This window comes from Giraffa tippelskirchi, chromosome 5, assembly GCF_054371585.1.
Source record: "Giraffa tippelskirchi isolate mGirTip1 chromosome 5, T2T-mGirTip1v1.2.pri, whole genome shotgun sequence".
Lineage (NCBI taxonomy): Eukaryota > Metazoa > Chordata > Mammalia > Artiodactyla > Giraffidae > Giraffa > Giraffa tippelskirchi.
Genome location: NC_137279.1, coordinates 128862012 through 128886478, shown reverse-complemented (window position 1 = coordinate 128886478; position 24467 = coordinate 128862012). Strand labels below are relative to the sequence as shown.

General features: G+C 39.4%; 1 protein-coding gene and 2 long non-coding RNA genes across 10 annotated transcripts in view; 1 reads left to right on the top strand and 2 right to left on the bottom strand.

Annotated features, from left to right (window-relative positions):
- Window positions 1-24467, top strand: part of RPAP2 (RNA polymerase II associated protein 2) — a 121572-nt gene that overhangs the window by 63978 nt on the left and 33127 nt on the right. The gene's annotated exons all lie outside the window — the stretch shown is intronic.
- Window positions 1921-4595, bottom strand: LOC145504933 (uncharacterized). The gene is made up of 2 exons (XR_014052599.1): window positions 2645-4595; window positions 1921-2554 (listed from the first exon to the last, which is right to left on the bottom strand). It is a non-coding gene; the product is annotated as an uncharacterized LOC145504933 (long non-coding RNA).
- LOC145504934 (uncharacterized) lies at window positions 7545-10816 on the bottom strand. Its single transcript, XR_014052600.1, has 2 exons — window positions 10646-10816; window positions 7545-10426 (listed from the first exon to the last, which is right to left on the bottom strand). It is a non-coding gene; the product is annotated as an uncharacterized LOC145504934 (long non-coding RNA).

Here is a 24467-nt window from a genome sequence, read left to right as displayed (position 1 = left end):
ACTTCTTTAAATTTTTAACCAAAGCCTACTTTCTTCACTGATTTTTTTTTTCCCGGAGAATTCCTCAAATTTTTGGCAATTTTATAATGTTGGTTTTTTTAGTCCATAAGTAGCTAAGAGTCCCCAACCTTGGGCCAGAATATATATTAAAGTCACCAAGGGTCTTCAGCAAAAAGATGTCTCCCCAGCCTCCCCTTCCCAAGCAGCACAGTAACAGCAGTGCGGACAGCTGGTAGCAGGCAGCACTTGGCCCTTACCAGTCACACCTCGACTTGAGAAGTCAGTCTCCCTCCCTACCTGCTCTTGACATCTTCACAGGCTGACTGAGTGCACTGAGAGCATAGCCAGGGGAGACCAGGAAGTATGAGGCTTAATTAAGGGCACTGTTATCCCTAGCCTCAGGGTTCTGTACCGTAAGAGTGTGATAATCATTGTGGACACCGCTGGTTGGTTCCATTTCTGTCTTACAGCACTGAAAAAGTTGTGGCCACTATTCTGAGAGAATTGTTTCATAGCAATAATTATGAAGAAAAGTTTTTCTAACACATCTCCAAAGCTGCTCTATAGAGCTGTCACAAACAGGATTTAGATATAAAGTTTAAACTCACGATAGCCCAGCCCTTTAAGCAAACCAACGTGTAATATATCACTACTAAGTGAGCTACAAAGAACTTGTTTCTTTTGAATTAGAAATATCAATGGAAAGCATCCCTGCTTCCTTATTAATAGGTAATCCCAAAGCATTAAATGCAAACATTATCAGGACATAAACCATCTGTTAGAAGAAAAACATTTTATTTTATTTGGCTATCATGGTCTTATATAACAAAGTTTTTATCTCAGTTTTCTAGATAATAGTTCTGAAATAGAAAGTTCATAATAATATACTGCTTCATGGTATGTTCTTCTTTTAGAAGTCCTTAATAGTGATAGCCTCACATGCCTCTTGGTTTTTCAAATTTTGAGACTTTAGATTTGTGCCTTGGATGCAATTAAATTTATGTAAATTATTATTAAGTATTATATTTTTGTAAATGTAATACTCTTACCACAAAGACCACCTTTAACTATGCAAGGGTCTCTTAAAAACCCGAAGTTCAGTCTCATTCTGGATTATATCTTATTTTTCCCCTTGCATTAGCAGTTCAGCCTTTCACAAGTTTCTTAACTTCATTGTGCATTTTTTTGGTCTTGTTAGTAATAAGAGGGGGACTAAATCCTGGTTAAATTAACTTGGCAGTGTGAATTCAACTATGACATCTTATAAGTAAGAAACTGTTTCAATGCAGTATGTCAAAGGCTACTGAAGGAGACAATGAAGATGATTATTTTAGCATAGGAAACAGTGTAACTCTGCTGATAGTCATGGTGACACTGTCCAAATGTTACTGCTTTGTTTGGTATCTTAGTCCTTAAGCTTGGCAAGAAATACATTAAATAATACTGCTAGCCATTCCTTCTGTGGAAAGATTACAGAGTGCTCATTTAAGTAAATGGGATGAATACCCCCAAGATTCCTTTAGTCTCTTTCTACTGTAGACCTTGCTGACATTATATTGCTCTCCACATCAAAGATGAGGAAGCTGCTCTGGATGCTAATCAGTGAAGTGATTTAGTACCTCAGCATTATACTAAAGGTGGTGAAGAGCAAAGTAGAATGTGTAAGTTGATTTCTTTAAATTTCAAATTGTTTCCGATTCTTTGTTCAGATCACATTTATGGACATTTTTAAAAGTAGCTCTAGAATAATGCCTTTTTTTTTTCTTTCATTGATTCCAACCATTCATTGATAGAACTTCTTTGAACTAGGTATGGTAATCTGTGTTTCATCTCAGATAGTACCATCTGATTGTTAGCTAAAGGATTGATAAGCTACCTTGCCTGTTGCCCTAATTTTTAGTCTAAAAAGTTTGTTAGGACTTTTTTTTTCTTCATGTTTTTAATATCATGCCATAAAAACCAGCATAAGAAGAGCCCACGTTATACCAGGAAGGATGAGACTCACACTTTGCTACACCATCAGAACTATGAATCTGTGTGATGCTGGCGTCTACACAATAATGGTAATGTTTTCAAATATTAGAAATATGACTTTAAAATGTTTATTGAGCAGCTGCTATCAGTAAGATTGTGGGGAATACAGAGATAAGACAAAGACCCTGCCTTCCAAGACTACTGAGGAAAGGGGGAGAACTGTATGTTCACAGGTAACTACAGGCAAGAAAGAAACACAGACTGTCGTGGGACTTCAAAGAAGCAAAATAGCTCTACTAGGAAGATTAAAAAAGATTTCACAGAAATGGGATTTGTGATGGGCCCCAAAAAGAGAAAGGGTTTAAAGAAATGGAAATGGAATGTTGAGAGCATTCTAGGAAGTACCTGTATGATGAAAAAAGCAAAGAGAAGAGATGTAGTGACGAGTAAAGATAACTGGAACTGGAAAGCGTGGTTGGAAAGTTAGGTGTATTGTAGAGATAGAGCCTTTAACAGCAAGAAAACTTATTTTAGTGGAAATAAGTGAAAGTCACTGAAGTTTTGAGCAGAGAGGACCACCCTGAAGCCAGTGCTTTAGGAAGATTCAGTCTTACTGGAGTCACATCTGATCCTGTCTTCCACCTTACACCAGTCCTTCCATGGCTTCCACTTGCTCTTATTGTGGCCCTGTGTGGTTCAGCCTTAGGTTACACCACCCTACCTTGTTCTCCTCATTCCTACCACTCCAGCCCTTCTCATCATCTTTTCTCTCACCATAGGACCCAGGTTGTTCCCTTTATCCAGAATTTTCTTCCACTCGTATTCCTTTGGTTAATCCCCCCTCATCTTTCAGAACTTTAGGAAGTTCTCAAAAAACGTTTCCTGAACTTCCCTGACTAGATCAAAACACTTTATAATAGGCCATAACACCATGTACTTATCTTTCCTAGCACTTGCCCTGTTTTCAGTTTTATATTGTATGATTACTTGATTAATATCTGTCTCACTCAACTTGAAGATTTTAGGACTTCCCTGGCAGTCCAGTATTAAGACTCCCCACTTCCAATGCAGGGGATGTGTGAGTTAGATCCCTGGTCAGGGAATTGAGATCCTACATGCTACATGCACAGCCAAAAAAAAAAAACTTGAAGATTTCTATGTCTGATTTTATGCACCATTATATACCTTGCACTTTAGCATCACAAATTTAAAATAAATACCTAACAGTGAATGAAAGAATGAATTATTAGGAAGCAGTCATTTCTTTTTGTTGACTCTTTCCTTGCTGCCTCCCAAGTGCTTCCCTCCTGCCTACAACTGCTTATTCATTTTTTAAAGTTTAAAAAACAGAAAAGAAGAAACACCTATCCTTTCTCCATAACCTTGCTGAGCTTCCCAGACTATCATCTTTTCACTTGCCGAACTTCTTGAAGGAGCTAGTCTGCTGTCAGTGATCCCAGTGCTTTTCATTGATCCCTTGCATTCTGGTTCTTGCCCATAGTATTTATGAAATTGATTTTCTCAAGTCCTCCACTAGTAACAGCCTAGTTAACCAAAGAACACTGAGTCAGTGAAATAAAATGATTACAATGAAAATGAAATGAGAGACACAGATGATAAGAGACATTGCAGCTCCAGATACAAAGTTTAGCAGTGGAGATAAAGGGGGGACAAACATGATTTCACAAAATTAAGACAGATAACTGAGAAAAATACTGGTTCATTTAGAGAAGAGAGTATGAGGAACTGATGGAAGGAGCTACTAGATTTGATTTAACCTGTTGTCCAAGCACTGCTGCTGCTGCTGCTAAGTCGCTTCAGTCGTGTCCGACTCTGTGCGACCCCATAGACGGCAGCCCACCAGGCTCCGCCGTCCCTGGGATTCTCCAGGCAAGAATACTGGAGTGGGTTGCCGTTTCCTTCTCCAGGTCCAAGCACTGAGACTATTCCTATACAGGCATATTTAAGGTGGTGGTTATTGTCCAGTTGTTAAGTCATGTCCGACTCTTTGCGACCCCATGGACTGCAGCATGGCAGGTTTCCCTGTCCTTCACTATCTCCTGGAGTTTGCTCAAACTCGTGTCCATTGAGTTGGTGATACCGTCCAAACATCCCATCCTTTGTTGCCCCCTTCTCCTCCTGCCTTTAATCTTCCCCAGCATCAGGGCCTTTTCCGGTGAATCGGCTTTTCACGTCAGATGGCCAAAGTATTGGAGCCTCAGCATCAGTCCTTCCAGTGAATCAGGGTTGATTTCCTTCAGGATTGACTGGTTTGATCTTCTTGCAGTCCAAGGGACTCTTAAAAGGCTTCTCCTGCACCAGAATGCGAAAGCATCAATTCTTTGGCACTCAGCCTTCTTTATGGTCCAACTGTCACGTCCATACATGACTACCGGAAAAACCATAGCTTTGACTATACGGACTTTTGTTGACAAAAGGATATGTCTGCTTTATAATATGCTGTCTAGGTTTGTGCAGAATGAAGCAGGGCAAAGGCTAACAGAGTTTTGCCAAAAGAACACACTGGTCATAGCAAACACCCTCTTCCAGAAACACAAGAGATGACTCTATGTAAAGCAATTATCCTTCAATTAAAAAATAAATTTAAAATTTAAAAAAAAGACGACTCTACACATGAACATCACCGGATGGTCAATATCAAAATCAGACTGATATGTTCTTTGCAGCCAAAGATGGAGAAGCTCTATACGGTCTGCTGACTGTGGCTCAGATCATGAGTTCCTTATTGCAAAATTCAGGCTTAAATTGAAGAAAGTAGGAAAAACCACTAGACCATTCAGGTATGACCTAAATCAAATCCCTTACGATTGATTATACAGTGGAGGTGACAAATAGATTCAAGGGACTAGATCTGGTAGACAGAGTGCCTGATGAACTATGAACAGAGGTTCATAACACGGTACAGGAGGCAGTGACCAAAGCCATCCTCAAGAAAAAGAAATGCAAAAAGGCGAAATGGTTGTCTGAGGAGGCCTTACAAATAGCTGAGAAAAGAAGAGAAGCTAGAGGCAAAGGAGAAAGGGAAAGATACACCTCCCAACTGAATGCAGAGTTCCAGAGAATAGCAAGGAGAGATAAAAAAGCCTTCTTAAGTGAACAATGCAAAGAAATAGAGGAAAACACTAGAATGGGAAAGGCTAGAGGTCTATTTGAGAAAATTGGAGATACCAAGAGAACATTTCATGAAAGATGGGCATAATAAAGGACAGAACTGGCAAGGACCTGACAGAAGCAGAAAAGATTAAGAAGAAGTGGGAAGAATACACAGGAGAACTGTACAAAAAAGGTCTTAATGATCCGGGTAACTATGATGGTAATTAATGGTCACTCACCTAAAGCCAGACATCCTAGAGTGTGAAGTCAAGTGGGCCTTTGGAAGCATTGCTACAAACAAAGCTAATGGAGGTGATGGAATTCCGAGCTGAGCTATTTCAAATCCTACAAGGTGATCCTGTTAACAATGATGTATTCAATATGCCAGCAAATTTGGAAAACTCAGCAGTGGCCACAGGATTGGAAAAGGTCAGTTTTCATTCCAATCCCAAAGAAAGGTAATGCCAAAGAATGTTCAAACTACCACACAGTTACACCCATCTCATGTGCCAGCAAGTTTATGCTTGAAATCCTTCAAGCTAGGCTTCAACAGTGAACTGAGAACTTCCTGATCTTCAAGCTGGATTTAGAAAGATCAAAGGAACCAGAGACCAAATTGCCAACATCTGTTGGATCATAGAAAAAGCAAGGGAATTTCAGAAAAAAATCTATTCCTGCTTTGTTGACTACACTAAATAAAGTCTTTGTGTAGATCACAACAAACTGGAAAATTAAAGAGACAGAATACCAGACCACCTTATCTGCCTCCTGATAAACGTGTATGCAAGTAAGAAGCAACAGTTAGAACTGGACATAGAACAACGGACTGGTTCAAAACTGGGAAAGGAGTATGTCATGTCTGTATATATCACCCAGCTTACTAACTTCTATGCAGAGTACATCATGCGAAATGCCAGGCTGGATGAATCACAAGCTGGAATCAAGATTGCCAGGAGAAATATCAACAACCTCAGATATGCAAACGATACCACTCCAATGGCAGAAAGTGAAGAGGAACTAAAGAGCCTCTTGATGAGGGCTAAAGAGCCTCTTGATGAGGGCCAAAGAGGAGAGTTAAAAAGCTGGCTTAAAACTCAACATTCGAAAAACAAAGATCATGACATCTGGTCCCATCAATTCATGGCAAATAGATGGGGGAAAATAAAAACAGTGACACTTTATCTTCTTGGGCTCCAAAATCACTGCAGATGGTGACTGCAGCTGTGAAAATAAAAAGGCACTTGCTCCTTGGAAGGAAAGCTATGACAAACCTAGACAGTGTATTAAAAAGATTTAGGGTTAAGGCAGTTGAAAAGGTGGAATAGAAGCTACCAAATGGTAAGAAAAATCATAGTCATTATTGAGATGAGTGAAAGGCAGAGGTAGAGTATTAAATGCAGTGGAACAGAGCGGCATCTATGCCAAGGCTGCCTGAGCAATACAGAAGAAAGCAGAAAGGGGGAAGAACAAATAATTTTTTGAACACCAGCTGTGTGTAATCATGCTAGATTCTTTACATTATTTCATTTGATCCTCACAATTCAGTGAGGTTGGTGGTGTCCCACTTCCAAAGAGACTAGGAGGACAAGCACTTTGTCCAGGGTCACATCTGGGAATTTGATTTCAAAATGTGTGCACTTTCCACTGCCCAGTGTTCCTTAGGAAGAGAACACTGACAAGGAATCCAAAGCGGGTTTGAGGTTCAAGAAAGAGGTGTTAACTACCTTCCTGAAAAATCAAGCAGTTATCCTTTGCTGAACAAAAACAAGGACTGAATTAAACACTATGGTTTGGTCAGTTGTAGTTGTGGGTGACCTTCCAGGAAGCAGTTTACATAGAATGATGATAGAGACCTGATTGCAAGGGCTGCGCTAGTATACAGTTATAAAGATACTAGACACAGCAAACGTTGACCACTCTTCATATGGTTGGTATAAGAGGAAAGGAGAGAGGGATTATAATCCAATAGGATATGGTAAATCTTCAGAACACTTTTCAGAATAATGGAGGCTTGAACATTTGGCAACAAAGGAGGAAATGTCAGGCAGGCAGGATTGGGAGTATTGAAAAAACAGTGTAACTGATGAAGAATTCTTACACTGATGAAGTAATAGGCAAATATTACTTTTCCTAGAAAAAGTAATAGGCAAATATGCCTTTTATGACATTCCCAGTGTTTTCATCTTTTCTGCTTTCCTTCACATGTTTCTCCTTGCCTTGAATGTCAGTGTCGTTTGGTAACATTTTGCCTCTTATCCTTAATTTCAGAAGTGAATGAACCAAATCTTGTATATTGTCTCTTCCAGAAACCCATCTTATTATCATTTCATTACTTGTTCTAGTTAATTCTTATCCCCCTCCACTACATGTTAGTGATATGCTTTAGGAAAATTAACTTAGGGCAGCATTTCTAAGTTTGATCTATACAGCCACTATGTTTAATTCTGGTGTCTAACTTTCTTTTTTCTTTCATATTTTGTGCTTTTTACCTTCTTTGCCTTCTCGTCTTTTATAATCCACAAGTCAGTCTTAGGGACACACACACATATTTCACCAAAAAATATATACACATACACAGTTTCTACATAAGAATAAGAGACTTTCCAGTCATCCAAAAATTGTGTTTGAGCAATGTATAAACAACACTAAACCAATAAAGATGACTACAGTAAGTGAGGCAGATTTGAAACTGTTTTCTTACCAAAACAATCTCCATGCAACCAAGCACATTATCTGGATTACTTTTGTCTCCCTAGGGCCAAGCACTCAGTCTAGCACTTAGTAAACACTGAGTTTGGACAAGGAAAACTTGATTAAATTATTGTTGATATTATGAACTTCAAAATAGAATTGGTAGCACTGGTAAAATTGCACAGGAAAAAATGAAAATAGTTGCTTACTATCATGAGTTAAAAGAAGGACTGTAACCTTTGTCTTGGTAATGATTCATATTTTCCAAGTTGGATATTGTCTGATAAGGATGTAAGTAGCCTAAAAACAGTTGCTACTTTTAACCAAACCTAGCATAGCTTTTTTGCAAATAGATATTTATAAAACCTTTTAAAAATTAATGAAAAAACTAGACATCTGACTGGGAGATTATCTTTTAACTCATACAATTATAAAATTAATAAGCATTTTAATTTTTAATGTCTTTGATTTAAATACTTGATACTTCAAATATTGCTTTTCTCTGATTTCGATGGACTTATTCTTTCATGTTCTGTGGACTGATAAATAGAAGAACTGGTTATAGAGCAGTTAATCACCAAGTATGTAGATATAGCACTAAATCTTTTTATTTATCTGGTGCATCACAGACACATTTCTGGAGAATTCTTCAAATGTTTTACATGTTGGTATTTGTTCATTGAATTGGAAGCATTTATCAAATATTAATGGATCTTAATGGAAAAATTCACTCTAGAGGCAGGCTCTTCTTTAACTAGTCTTACTGAATATGTTTTTATTAACTAGTCTTACAAACTTGCATGAAAATTATAAGGGGAAAAAATTTCATTCCCAGGTATATTGAGTGCTTGTTTAATTCAAGAAACCTAATTGCCCGGGGTGTTTTTTCTCTGTTGTCTTTAAACACTTCCGTTTAGATTGTGTATTATAGAGAGTTAACACCTTTTTAATATTCTTCCTGCCTCTGACTTTTCTCATTCTGATAGTTCTAGTTAACAGTAACAGTAAAGTCATATGATTCTTGCAGGCAAAATTAAAATGCTTCTGATTTATTCCTAGTTTAAATATTGATATTTTTGCAAAGTTTTAGAACAGATTATAAAGGCCAAAGGGTAAAAGGCGGAGTACTATTTTCTAGTTCTCACTATTGCTATCTGTGTAGTCCTATTTTTCAGTGAGCAGTATGAGTTTCTCTTTGTCATTCTGGTACAGCTTGGAGTAAAAGGCGGAGTACTATTTTCTAGTTCTCACTATTGCTATTTGTGTAGTCCTATTTTTCAGTGAGCAGTATGAGTTTCTCTTTGTCATTCTGGTACAGCTTGGGTATCAATTCAGTTCAATCGCTCAGTTGTGTCTGACTCTTTGCAATCCCATGGACTGTAGCATGCCAGGCTTCCCTGTCCATCAACAACAGCTGGAGCTTGCTCAAACTCACGTCCATCAAGTCAGTAATGCCATCCAACCATCTCATCCTCTGACATCCCCTTCTCCTCCTGCCTTCGGTCTTTTCCAGAGAGTCAGTTCTTCACATCAGGTAGCCAAAGTAGTGGAGCTTCAGCTTCAGCATCAGTCCTTCCAGTGACTCAGTACTGATTTCCTTTAGGATTGACTGCTTTGATCTCCTTGCAGTCCAAGAGACTCTCAAGAGTCTTCTCAAACACCACAGTTCAAAAGCATCAATTCTTCGGCACTCAGCTTTCTTTATGGTCCAACTCTCACATCCATACATGACTACTGGAAAAACCATAGCTTTGACTAGACAGACCTTTGTTGGCAAAGGAATGTCTGCTTTTTAAGCTCAGGTATACTCTGCCTTAAAAGACAAGACATATCAAAATACATAAAGCTTAATACTGAAAATCACATTGGAGCAAAAGTACTCAGGAAACCGCTACAAACTGCTTGAACACCCATAATTTCTGTGGAGGTGAAATCATGTTATAGTAACTGAATTGTACAATTTTATTTACTGATTTTCTTTCTAATGAGTTTTTCAGTTCTCCACGTTATGATGCTGTTTGTCACATGGAGGTTTTCCATTGCAGTGCATGACAAATCAGCTACACTGCAAAAATGTTTCATAAGAATAAAGCAGCTGCCACGTATTCCTGTGGTTTCAGTGCAGAGAAGTATGTTGCTCATCCAAAACACTAACTCATACAACTTCCACATGCTCCAAAATTCCTCAAGCTGCCTAAAACTAAATGCCACTAACCCTCTACAACTCACGTTATTGATTAAGAGATACATTAACACATTGAAAGTAGGAATAAAGTTATGTATTCTTTCCCCAAAGGGAAAGAAAATACACATTTGAAAAGAAAAAAATTTTATGTAATTTTGAAGAATCTTATGAAACTCAGTATCCCAGGTTAACAAGAGGAAGTGGAGTTAGCAAATGTAGGTTTCTCTTTTGAGAAAATTGATGATAAGAGTAGGAAAGAAATTCAACAGTTACAGTCTGTTTTGGATAAAATAAGTATGTTTGTAGGGTACAGAGAAGAATTTTAACAAGAATCTGAAGCTGAGGGCAGAGTTGGGGGGTGGACATAATGGTGGAAGGGTCCCAGAAGAGACACATAGAAGTGAAAGTGTTAGTTGCTCAGTCTTGTCTGACTCTTTGTGACCCCATGAACTATATAGCCCACTAGGCTCCTCTGTCCATGGAATTCTCCAGACAAGAATACTGGAGTGGTAGCCATTCCCTTCTGCAGGGTATCTTCCCGACCCAGGGATTGAACCTGGGTCTTCTGCATTGCAGGCAGATTCTTTGCCGTCTGAGCCACCAGGGAAGCTCATATAATAGTGTGCACTAAGTCACTTCAGTTGTGTCCAAGTCTTTGCAACCCTATGGACTGTAGTCCACCAGGCTCCTCTGTCCATGGGATTCTCCAGGCAGGAATACTGGAGTGGGTTGCCATGCCCTCCTCCAGGGGATCTTCCTGACCCAGGAAACGAACCCATGTCTCTCATGTCTCCTGCATTGGCAGGTGGGTTCTTTATACCATTAGTGCTGCCTGGGAAGCCCATAACCAAAGAAGTGAGATCATGGTCAAATACAGAGATACATTATCTTCTGAGGCCAGAAGAAAATAAGTGAAGAATAAATCCCGTGGACAGAGGAGCCTGGTGGGCTGCAGTCCATGGGGTCACAAAAGAGTTGGACAGGACTTAGTGACTAAACCACAAGTGTAGCTATAAGTAAGTTTGTAAGTAGAAGGGAGATTTTAAAATCATGCCTGACAATTTCATTTTCTAATGAAGTTGATGTTTCCAGTGAATATGATGTTGGGTTCTAAAACTAAAGAGATGATGGTTGAGTAGGGTGTGAAAGAAAGTGGTTACAGTCATTGAGAGTATCCAGAAAAGGACTTAACCAAGTGCCAGAGAAAACTGACAAGTAACCCAGATGAGGCCAGATATCATGGATTTGTAGTGGTATCAATTTTTGAAGTTCCATTCTTCCTCCCACACTCCTACCCTCCAGTACTTTTCAGCCATCCTGTTGTAGGTGTGGAGAAAACAAGTATGTAGCACTGATCTCAGGTTGTAGTTTTGATGAATAGGAAAGTTAAGACAAGGATGCAAGAGATTCTGAAGTGTGCTGGTGAAAGGTTAGTTCAAGAAATCAGGACAAATATAATTGGTAACTGGTAATGTAGACATCTTAGGAATAAAATTGGTTGTCCTAATGAAATGTTTCTTTTGTCCCTCCCCGAAAGTTGTATCTTCAGCTCTGACATCTTTCCTAGGTTGCAAACCAAAATTTTATCTGGGGGAAGGGAGATCTCCATTTGGATATCACTAAAGCAATTCACTCTCTCAAATCTGAGATTTAGGTCATCTCTTCCTAATTACCCAGCATTGAAGTCTGAAGTTGGCTTTGGTGCTTCTCTTGCCCTTATCTCCCATATCTAATCAGTTGCTGAATCCTTCGTTTGTAATTTCTCATACCCAGTTGTTTTTCTCCCTTTCCATTGCTGCCAACCCACATCAGGCTTTCATTACTTGCCTAGACTGCCGCCGTCATAACCTTCTTAAACAGGTCTCTGGCCAAGTGTCTCTTCCCTCAAACTAGCCCATCCTTTCTCCAGCTACAAAAGTAATCTCACTAAAGCTTAATTCTGATCAGGGCAGGCCTTTGTTCAGAAACCTAGTGACAACCCCATTTCCTGTCATGTGATTTTGCTTGAAATTCAAGGCCCTCCTAATATAGCCCCAACCTGCTTACCCCTTATTTCTCTTTTGTGTCCCTGTGTTCTCTGTTAGCTTGTATCCTTGTGGACTATGCTTAAAATGCCTTTCCTTTTCATGTTTGCCTGTCCTAGCCTTCAAGACCCACTTCTAATGTCACTACCTCCTTAGAAGTCTTTCTTAACCCCCCAGAGGTACAAATAATATCTTCCTTTTACAAATTCCTATAGGTGAGACCCTTCTTTTGGACTGTATTATCTTCTACTTTGGTAGAGGTATTTATATAAAGATCTCATTTTCTTTGCTATTTAGTTTCTTCCAGCAGTGTAGATAACAAGTATAACAAATGATCAGAACTGCACAGATTATGTCAATTTAGAAATTCAACATTGGTTCTAAACACTGGTTGTCCTTAGAATCACATAGAAAGTGTTTAAAAATTACTAATACTTGGGAATTCCCTGATGGTAAAGTGGCTAGGACCCCACACTTTCACTACTGAAGGTGTAGGTTTAATCCCTGCTTGGGGAACTAATATCCTGCAAGCCTCATGGCATAGCCAAAAAAATAAAATAAAAGTTACTTTATGTATACACACACACACACACACATATGTATATGTATAGAAAGAAAGAAGTTGCTCAGTCGTGTCCGACTCTTTGCCACCCCATGGACTGTAGCCTCCCAGGATCCTTCATCCATGGGATTCTCCAGGCAAGAGTACTGGAGTGGGTTGCCATTTCCTTCTCCAGTGGATCATCCCGACCCAGGGATCAAACCCGGGTCTCCCACATTGCAGGCAGACTCTGTACCATCTGAGCCACCAGGGAATCCGTGTGTGTGTGTAAAATGTATAATACCTGATTCAAAGATTTTAATTGAATGTTGTAGGATGGAGCCTGGACATATATTTTTAAGTTCCCCAAGTGATTGTAATTTGTGCAGACAGAATTGACAACCACTATCCTTGATTCTAGTGCAGTTATTAGTGTGCTAGATAAAGATAGGCTAAATCAGTTAATTTAGCTTTATCTGCCAGGATCTGGTTGCTTAGAGGCATTTCCTAGGTTTCTTCTAAAGTCTTCAATAGTTAATGATGTTGGAAGATGCTTTTTAGCTATCACAGAAAGGATGAATTAATTAGAAACAATAGAATTGTCTCTTTTCATTAGCATGTTTTATTTTGTAATGACAGATTTCAAAAATTATTTGAAGAGCATAGACAAGTGGGCCTTTGAAATCATAAAGTCTACTCAGTTCTTAAAATGAATCAGACATGTGAGCTTGTGTGGTGTGGTGGTTAGAAGTGTAGACCTGTGGGAGGACTTCTGGGGCTTATTTGCTCATCTCTTACTAACTACGTGACCTTAAGAAAGTCACTTGAGCCTCACTTTGGAGTTAACACTTGGTGTAACTTCACAGAAAGGTGGAAGATCAACAAGTTAGTTTCATAAAGAAAAGTTTCTTTTTACAAACTTGGAAATCACTGTAGCTGCTTATGTTTGACTCAGTGGCTGAGATCCTGCCACAAAAGGAATAGCTGGGAAAAACAACTGGCATTCCTCAAGGGAAACTAATTCATTTGCTCTAATTTAGAAAGCTTCCCATTTTAAAGTATCTGAATTTTAAACTGAGCTCTGACCTCTTGTCATTTGTTTCCTTGTCAAACAAGAGTAAAGCCATGTTTACTGTTTACTTAAAAACAACATCCAGAGCAGCTTAGGGAAGTGCCATGAAGCAGTTACCTCTGCACGTGGCCCAGTCCATGTTATTTTATGGAAAAAGAAAAGCTCTTCCGTAGGCTGACTCTTTTTGTTGTTCTTTCCCTGTGCCCTTGGGGCCATTGTGTTACTTCAAGGAGGAGGCTGGGGGTCACAGATTAGACAAACGTTTTTAGAGAAATCACTGACAGAGTTGAATAATCATTTACCTTCTCCCCAGTAAAAAACACTCAAGGTAGAAAAAGAGTTATGTTAAATATGAGCCCTGAACATACAGATGATATCCTTTTTGAAATTTTATACTAAAAAAAATTTGTTTTAATATCTGAGAGAGATGTTTTGTAAAATACCTTGGGTTTGTGTGAGCCCTCAGATTTCTGAAGATAGATGACGTTTTGACCCATTGGGTTCCTTACTGGTCACAGCTCTCCTTTGTTTCAGTTTTGAGCGTATGTTTTCACAGACAGAGGTCATCCTTGATCATTTAGCACTTGTTCATGTAGAGGAGGAGGGAAAATCCCAACTCATTTTCTTAAAGAAGACATAGTAAGGGTAAAGTGACAACTGTTGCTGCAGTGCAGGAAGGAGTATCCAGACTTGATAGATAAGCAAGATACCTCTGTGATAAAAGGTGTCCATTTTTAGCACTGTTCTTAACCAGTGTGACCCTGGATAAATCCCTTACCCTGCCCACATCAGCTGTCAAAAGCAAACTAGCTGGATAGGTCACATTTGAAGAAACTAAGTGGTGTAGCCTCATCAAAGAAGACTGCAGTTAGACCTCATGTTTCAGATTTCTCACTTACTCAGGCCAGTATTAATAAAGTTGCCTTATCTGTCCCAAAAGACTTTTGGTTTTGTTTGCTTCTAAGCCCCTGAAATGTCAGGTACTGTAATTTCTATTCTGGTTTCATTGGTAAAGTAACATGCTTGTGCATGTAAATATTGAAGGTACTTCCTTTTAACAGAAATGTCCCTCTTACCTTCTCCTTCCCACCCTAACTTCTGAAGGATGAGAGAGTGTCAAAAAATTTCTTTTAAACCCAGCATTATCTTTTGTCAGTCTCTGCATATTCATCACCTTTATGTGTGGTAATCAGCAGAACAGGTTTCCCTACTGCAACAGAACTCTGTATGAACCTAGTAATTTCTCAAATCTGATAATACAGAAGAGTGTGGCTTTTCACTTCCTGTCCCTTCCTCCAACCCCAAACCATAGAGAAGCACACTTTCTGGTGACATTTATTCACATAGACATTCTCACAGCATTTTTTTCACTTAAAATTATACTGAATATGAGGAGTGTTGTTCAGTGTCATTTTACAACAGCCTACCAGCCTGATTCTGCAAGTTCAGAAAACTCTCAAGAGTTACTGCTTCTTAGTGTTGATGGTCAGGTTAAGGGATGTCTGTGCTGTTTCATTTAAGGTAAATGCCTGATGTGATCTTTGCACATATCACCCAGATTATTCAGGAAAGGATCGATCAGACCATGCTGCGATTTCTGGTGTTGCAAGAGCTGCATTGTATGCTCCCCAGTGGAATGTGCAGTAAGCAAAGCAATACAGCCACACTGGGAAGGCCATTTAAAATTCCAAGTTAATTACTGGTTTTTAATGAAGTACAGGATGATGGATAACCTAGAGTCCCATCAGTTGTTAACCTCCACTTGTTCAGTAAACTACAACTTTAATTCTTCATATAGCTTTCTCTGTTGATACGAAACAAACCAGTGACTCACAAAGTCATAGGTAACTTTCTTCTGAGGCTTAATCAAGAGTTTGTATAGCTCTAAATCCTTGGATATAAGGATTTATAAAAAGGCCACTTTTAATTAAAAATCTCGTTTCAGTTGTCAAACTTTGAAACTCTTCATAATTCCGTGTATAATAATTCCTGTTAACCAGATGTTGTTTGATAGCTCAGTAATAACAAATAGAGGGTACCTGTCCTAACCTGACTTCAGACTCTCCTTTTGATGTGTAGCATATGTGGAGCAGTCAGCTAAATAAAGGTCTTATCAATAAGATGCAGTTGGACACTTTGCGTTTTTTTGCTTTTGTTGTCATGCCATTGACCATATGGTAAAGAACTAGTTATAGAAGGCTGCCTTTCTTTTCAGAATAGAGATTTGAATCAGTGGAGTTTTCATGAGAAGTTTCCTGGCTTGTTTGTGATTTATACATTTGCAGATTATGTCATTTTTGTCAAATTATATTCTCCAACATAAAGACTATTTGTATCCTTTTTGTGTCACCTTTAGAGGTTTTTATTCATCTTTAAAAGTACACAAAGGAAATAAATGGACACATAAAAATGTTTTGTTTTTACTCACTGCCAGTCACATTTTCTATTCATTATTTGAAAGGCATTTCCTACATAAAGCACACTGTTAAATACCAACTATGCTATATTACTATTTTATTTAAATAGAGTAGTTATTTGGACCCAGTTATTGTTTCTTTTGATATTCACTATTAGAAGTTGTTGGACTGGAACAGAGGTTTGAGTCCCTTTAAATATATAATAGGGTGGGAGTTGTTCTTTAATTAATTAATTAATTTAATTAATTAATGGCAAGAATACACAGAAGAACTGTACAAAAAAGATCTTCACGACCCAGATAATCACGATGGTGTGATCACTCACCTAGAGCCAGACATCCTGGAATGTGAAGTCAAGTGGGCCTTAGGAAGCATCACTCTGAACAAAGCTAGTGGAGGTGATGGAATTCCCGTTGAGTTATTTCAAATCCTCAAAGGTGATGCTGTGAAAGTGCTGCACTCGATATGCCAGCAAATTTGGAAAACTCAGCAGTGGCCACAGGACTGGAAAAGGTCAGTTTTCATTCCAATCCCAAAGAAAGGCAATGCCAAAGAATGCTCAAACTACCGCACAATTGCACTCATCTCACATGCTAGTAAAGTAATGCTCAAAATTCTCCAAGCCAGGCTTCAGCAATACGTGAACCGTGAACTTCCAGATGTTCAAGCTGGTTTTAGAAAAGGCAGAGGAACCGGAGATCAAATTGCCAATATCCGCTGGATCATCGAAAAAGCAAGAGAGTTCCAGAAAAACGTCTATTTCTGCTTTATTGACTATGCCAAAGCCTTTGACTGTGTGGATCACAATAAACTGTGGAAAATTCTGAAAGAGATGGGAATACCAGACCATCTGACCCGTCTCTTGAGAAACCTGTATGCAGGTCAAGAAGCAACAGTTCAAACTGGACATGGAACAACAGACTGGTTCCAAATAGGAAAAGGAGTCCGTCAAGGCTGTATATTGTCACCTTGCTTATTTATTTTATATGCAGAGTACATCATGAGAAACGCTGGGCTGGAAGAAACACAAGCTGGAATCAAGATTGCCGGGAGAAATATCAATAACCTCAGATATGCAGATGACACCACCCTTATGGCAGAAAGTGAAGAAGAACTAAAGAGCCTCTTGATGAAGTTGAAAGAGGAGAGTGAAAAAGTTGGCTTAAGGCTCAATGTTCAGAAAACTAAGATCATGGCATCTGGTCCCATCACTTCATGGGAAATGGATGGGGAAACAGTGGAAACAGTGTCAGACTTTATTTTTTGGGGCTCCAGAATCACTGCAGATGGTGATTGCAGCCATGAAATTAAAAGACGCTTCCTCCTTGGAAGGAAGGTTATGGCCAACCTAGATAGCATATTTAAAAGCAGAGACATTACTTTGCCAACAAAAGTCCGTCTAGTCAAGGCTATGGTTTTTCCAGTGATCATGTATGGTTGTGAGAGTTAGATGGTGAAGAAAGCTGAGCGCTGAAGAATTGATGCTTTTGAACTGTGGTGTTGGAGAAGACTCTTGAGAGTCCCTTGGACTGCAAGGAGATCCAATCAATCCATCCTAAAAGAGATCAATCCTGGGTGCTCATTGGAAGGTCTGATGTTGAAGCTGAAACTCCAATACTTTGGCCACCTCATGCGAAGGGTTGACTCATTGGAAAAGACCCTAATGCTGGGTAGGATTGGGGGCAGGAGGAGAAGGGGACGACAGAGGATGAGATGGTTGGATGGCATCACCGACTTGATGGACATGGGTTTGGGTAGACTCCGGGAGTTGGTGATGGACAGAGAGGCCTGGCATGTTGCAATTCATGGGGTTGCAAAGAGTCGGACACGACTGAGCGACTGAACTGAACTGAACTGAACTGTTCTTTAATTAAAAGGTTAAACAGGTGATTAGCATATACATCTGTGTATGCTATATATATATATACAGATGTGTATATACAGATGTATATGCTAATCCTTTAAAGTATTGAAAGGAGGAGCCAGGGGACTCAATTTAACAAAAAAGGGAGAGGATTGATAAGATTCCGAGATTGTACTTCAAAGATAACTTAGATGTGAAAGATTTTACATCATGATATCTTTCTCTGAAGATGTATTTTTGTTGTGAAGTAATGAATTTGAACAGTATATTCTGGGGCATTGCATTTTAGGAAAATGAGAAACTAGAATTAGGGATATAGGGAAGAACACCAGTCTGAATAAGGAGCAGTTAGATGGCATCTATTAGGAAATAATAAAAAGACTTGGAACTAATTGAGAACCATTTTCAAGAATATGAAGGAATAACTTTTAAGTGCTGCCTCACTCCCCCCACACACACCCCACCACCTCCATATTCTGCAAGGGCCATTTACATTATATATAAGAAACAATGTCCAGGATTTAAACCGCATTAACCATTGCAACATGCTACACACATAGAGGTAAAGAATCTCCCTCCTTCAAGGTCATGGAGGTAGTTTGTTAACTATCTTGTGTAAAGGGTCCAAATCACTACATTAAGAAATGATCTTGAATCTGTTTTCTTAAATCTTTTAACTTAATGGGAGGAGACTGAAAGGGAGTATAGCTTTACAGCTACATTCTGTTACTTTCATTGACCTAAAAAGAGGAAGAACATACCCCTTTGGAGAACAGTAGTAACCGTCCAGAAATACACAGAAATGATGACCTATATTATTTGGACTGTCGAAATTCTACAGTGCTCTTCCTTTTGGCCAAGTGTCATTTTCATTTAACCTGTGAAGCTAAAGTACTTTTGCTCCAGAGGAAGGCACCAGGCAACCACTTGAGGAACAGCCCCTTCCTCCACAGTTTCCTCTACAGGACTGGCGTGAATTAAAGCTACAAACCAAGCCTGCTCAGTGGCACTCAGTCCTGCTCACCCTTGGCCAACACTGAGTTTCAGGACAAATGGAAGTGAGGAGGAGAAATGGAGAAACAAGTGGTAGATCTTGATTTAATGCTTGGCCTACGTAATGAATTTGAAGCCCATCTCACCTCACTGATAGATATTCTGAAATATTCTAGAAAGAAGATGATACTACTATGTGCAGGCAGGAGGAGGAGTCAAGAAAATGTTTCCTCACTTCCTTCCTCTAAAACCGAAAGGAAGAAAATATTTTGAAGAAGAAAAATATTTCAGTAAACACAATAAATTTGTGACCTCTTAAGCCATTTCTTCTCATAAAACAAGTAATTAGTGATCACCTACAGTGTGCCAGACACGAAGGACACAGTGAATGCAGTAAATACACGAGTCACTACCCTCATGACATTCACCTTCTTTTGGATGAAAGATAGACAGTAAACAAACAAATAATAGAACTAGAAAATAGTAAGGACTGTGAAGACAAAGTAGGCAGGTAGGGAAGGTAAAAGAGACGATGGGTTTCAGATAGAAAAGGTGACATTTAAACAAAACTGAATTACACGAAGGAGTCCACCATGTAGATATTTGGGGAAAGAGCACCCCCTAGAAAGAACACAGCCAGCTCTTAAGTGAGGACAAACCAAACCTTGGCGTAATTGAGGCAAGCTTGCTCAGCTTGGCTGGAGTGAAGTAAATCAGGGAAAGTTCTCTCTCCAGCTGGTAGATTTTTATGAGATATTTTTGGTTTCGTTAAGCATCTTCCATACTTTAGTGATCCAGAGTGCAGAAGATCTTTCACAGACCAGACCTTGAATATCCTATGGCCAAATGATTGCTTTGTATTTCTCATCTCATGTTAGTTGCTCCCATCATCAGACTTATAGCATATAAAGCATTGTATTAGTGACTGAGTTATTCACTTTAAATTAAAGTTGGTGCATATTAATCTTCTAGTATAAGAGTGTGCAAACTTTCTGTGAAGGGCCAGATTATATCTTCATCTTTGCTGGCCCTACAGTCCCAGCTACTCAGCTCTGCCATTGGAACACAGAAGCAGCTACAGAATACATAAATAAATGGGCATGACTGTTTTTCAGTTTTATTTACAAAACTAACAAGCAGCAGGCCAGATTTGGCCCACAGACCATCATTTGTCCAGGACCATGTGGCTCAGTGGTGATAGAATCCACCTGCCAAAGCAGGAGTTGCAGGAGACCCTGGTTAGATCCCTGGAGAAGGAAATGGCAATCCACTCCAGTATTCTTGCCTGGGGAACCCCATGGACAGAGAGCCTGGCAGCATATAGTCCATAGGGTCACAAAGAGTCGCTCACAACTAAGCACACACATAACCATGCATCTTGTAGTACACTGAGAAGTGCTAGTATGGCACAGCAGCAGTTTCAGTTCTATAATCATTCACCAAATTATGTATTACTATTAAGGGAACAAGCCTATGGGGAATACAAAGATGGATGAATAAATAGCCCAGTTTTCCACCTTTCTGCTTGATGAGAAAAAAATAACTAACTATATATTTTCATATTATTTGAAATATTTATAAGAATATCCATGGGATAGAAATGAAAAATAAAAGGGCCAAAGAAATTTGATTTCTATAAGTACTTATCAAAGAGAGTGACTTAATCAGATCTATGAGAGAGGATTGTCTGGCAGTGTGGAGACTGGAATGGAGTGGGAGACCACTTAGGAGGCTGAGGTTCTAGTCCCAGGAGGAGACGATTCATCTGAATTAGGACAGAGACAATGAGAGTGGGGGAAATGAAAGATTCAAGAAGCACATCAGAGGAGAATCAGGAGGACTTGGTAATTGATTGAACAAAGAGCATTAAGGGTTAAGAGGTAAAAGATGACTGAGATTTCTAATACTAGAAGGTCTTGATGAAAATGAGAGGTCAGAATTTCAGGTTTGAACAGAATATATTTTGAGGTACCTTTTGGACATCCAAAGTGTAAAAAAATCCCAAGAGAGAAGTTAAGAGATTTGAATCACTGGTAATCAGAGCCATGAGATAGGATTTAATGCAGAAGAGGGTCAATATGAAACCTTAGGTAAGACCTGTCATTATTAATGGGCTGGTTAAAAAAAAGAAAAGAAAAGAAATGCCAGCAAGAGAGATCATAAAGGTTCAAGAGTAGGAGGAAAACTGAGATAAGAGTACCTGAAAAGCTAAAGAAGGAGAATTCTGGAAAAGGAGGAAGTGAATGAGGACATCAAATACTGCAGTCAACTGGAAAAAGAACTAAGAGGCTGTCAGATGTGGCAATGAAGAGACCATGTAAAGAATAGTTCCAGTTATAAGTCTTTTGTTCATTTGTCCTTGGACCTGGTTCTAAGCACACTTAGACTATGTTGCTTAGTGCTCTGTGCTTTCCAAAGCTGCCTTCCATGGTCACTGCTAACAAAAGCAGATTCTGCACAGAACCCTGTCTCCAAGCTCAATGCAGTGCTCCTCTACATCAGACAGGTCCGCCCACCCCATTCAGCCAATAGTACCTATCATTAAGGTGGTGTGTACCCTTAAAAGAATCCTTGCTGTATATTAGTAGCATCTTTGTCAATGGCAACAGCCAACTCTTATCATGGACCAAAACCATAAAGTCTGATAAAAAGTTATGATCTTGTCTCAGATTCATCTGTGCAAACAAGCACAGAGGCCTCTCACTACAACGATGACATGGACATGGAAATCCAGCAAATATCCAGTAAGCAGTCAGTCTGGAAGAGTGCCAGTTGCTATTAAGTAATAAAACATACTAAAGTAGACAAGTCAAGGAATCTGGAAAACAAAGGTTATATATAGCCCTTATTCACCTTTAAATGTAAATTACTTTCGAGATAGAAGCAAATCATAATTCTTTTGAATGAATTATTAATAAAATTACTAGCCTTCAGGGTTTAGCATCTTCCCTGACATATTATTATGACTTTATAACTTGTCAAAACCATTTTTTTTTGTATTTGTGAGCCTGGTTTCTGTGGAAAGAAAAACAATTTTTACATGACTCCCCAAAAATAATCCACTTTGGGTTACTAATGTTTAGAGATACACAGGCACTATTAGAGTATTTCTTTCTTTATACCTCAGCTTATTCCAAAAAGGATCTAAGTCAAAAATTTTAGAAAGTTAATTTATATTTCTTACTACCTTCTGTGTTAGGGACTTGGGGGTAGGGAAGAAATCTTTTCAGATAAAGATTAAAAGGACAAGGGAATAAATAAAGGAAATCTCATTGGCTCACTTACCAGGAGTAAAATTATGCAACAACACTTCGGGCTCAAGTGTTAAGAGAAGTCAGGAAATCCTGGCTCCAGATGCCTCAGGATTGCTATCTATCTGTTTGATGACTTGCTGCAGAAATCCCCAGACCCCAAACTGCTATTACTGTCTCCTAACAGACACCAGACCTTGTGTGATTTCTCCATTAGCATTTCCTGCTGCTGCTAGCTACTTTGTTGTCCTTCTAGTTCTCTAAAGCAGTTAAAGCATTCTGTTTCTTCTGCATGTTCATTGAGGGCACAGGAGAAGGCAGTGGCACCCCACTCCAGTAATCTTGCCTGGAAAATCCCATGGATGGAGGAGCCTGGTAGGCTGCAGTCCATGGGGTCGCGAAGAGTTGGACACGACTGAAGTGATTTAGCAGCAGCATCCCATCCCCAGCACCTTTGGTCTTACTGTGGGGAAGCAGCAACTTGATATTTTAAATGTTGGCATCACCTAAGTATGAGAAAAGCCAACAGAGCTGACTTCTAGGTTCTACTTTCTCCACAGGAAAAGCTGGCCACAATTGCCTATAAGTTCATCCAAGTGCCCAGTTTGAACTTGGCATTAGAATGCTTGGATAGAAGGATTTCCAAGCGTGAACAGCCTTTGGGGAATACCTGCAGACAAAGCTCATGAAATACGAGAACCTAGTACTCCATCCACTCGGTTCACTTCAGTTCAGTCGCTCAGTCGTGTCCGACTCTTTGCGACCCCATGAATCGCAGCACACCAGGCCTCCCTGTCCATCACCAACTCCCGGAGTTTCCCCAAACTCATGTCCATCGAGTCGGTGATGCCATCCATCCATCTCATCCTCTGTCGTCCCCTTCTCCTCCTGCCCCCAATCCTTCTGAGCATCGGGGTCTTTTCCAGTGAGTCAACTCTTCACATCAGGTGGCCAAAGTATTAGAGTTTCAGCTTCAACATCAGTCCTTCCAGTGAACACCCAGGACTGATCTCCTTTAGGATGGACTGGTTGGATCTCCTTGCAGTCCTAGGGACTCTCAAGAGTCTTCTCTACAGAATAAGAGACACAGATGCATAGAACAGTCTTATGGACTCTGAGGGAGAAGGTGAGGGTGGGACGTTCTGGGAGGATAGCATTGAAACATGTATGTTATCATATGTGAAACAGAGCACCATTGCATGTTCGATGCATGAGACAAATGTTCAGGGCTGGGGCAATGGGATGACCCAGAGGGATGGGATGGGGAGGGAGGTGGGTGGGGGGTCCAGGAAGGGGAACACATGTAAACCCATGGCTGATTAATGTCAGTGTATGGCAAAAACTATTACAATATGGTAAAGTAATTAGCCCCCAACTAAAATAAATAAATTTATTTAAAAAAAAAAAAAAAGAGTCTTCTCTAACACCACAGTTCAAAAGCATCAATTCTTTGGCACTCAGCTTTCTTCACAGTCCAACTCTCACAACCATACATGACTACTGGAAAAACCATAGCCTTGACTAGACAGACCTTTGTTGGCAAAGTAATGTCTCTGGTTTTTAATATGCTATCTAGGTTGGTCATAACTTTCCTTCCAAAGAGTAAGCGTCTTTTAATTTCATGGTTGCAGTCACCATCTGCAGTGATTTTGGAGCCCAAAAAAATAAAGTCTGACACTGTTTCCACTGTTTCCCCATTTATTTCCCATGCAGTGATAGTACCAGATGCCATGATCTTAGTTTTCTGAATGTTGAGCTTTAAGCCAACTTTTTCACTCTCCTCTTTCATCAAGAGGCTTTTTAGTTCCTCTTCACTTTCTGCCATAAGGGTGGTGTCATCTGCATAACTCCACCCAGTAGCTATATATAAATAGAGGAGAGGTGGGTAAGGAAATCAGTGGTTTTCTTGGGTAGCACCCTGGATTTCACTGGACAGAGTCACCTCATCTCCAGTTCTTGCTAAAATACCTTCAGGAATATAGAGAATCTACTCAAAGTCTAGGGCATCTTTGGACAGTTCTGACAAATTTTTCCTTTTATTTCTGCTTTCTGCATAAAATGGCTAAGCAAGGAAGAAATCTGCCTCAGAAAATAACATTTCTCATTTCCACACTCACTACTGTGGAACTCTGCTCTGATTTCTTGAGCTATATTGATTTAAATCAGAGTTATTTAATTTATATTTGATGTGCCCACTGACAATGGCCCAGGTTAAATAAGCATCTGTAAGAGCTTTGTGTGGGAAGTGTAGACTGGGTGAAAAATAATTTTTTTTTCAAAATGCTTTCCAGAATGTACTTGGAAAAAGGCTCTGTGAAGCATGTTCATGCTCTCAAGAGAT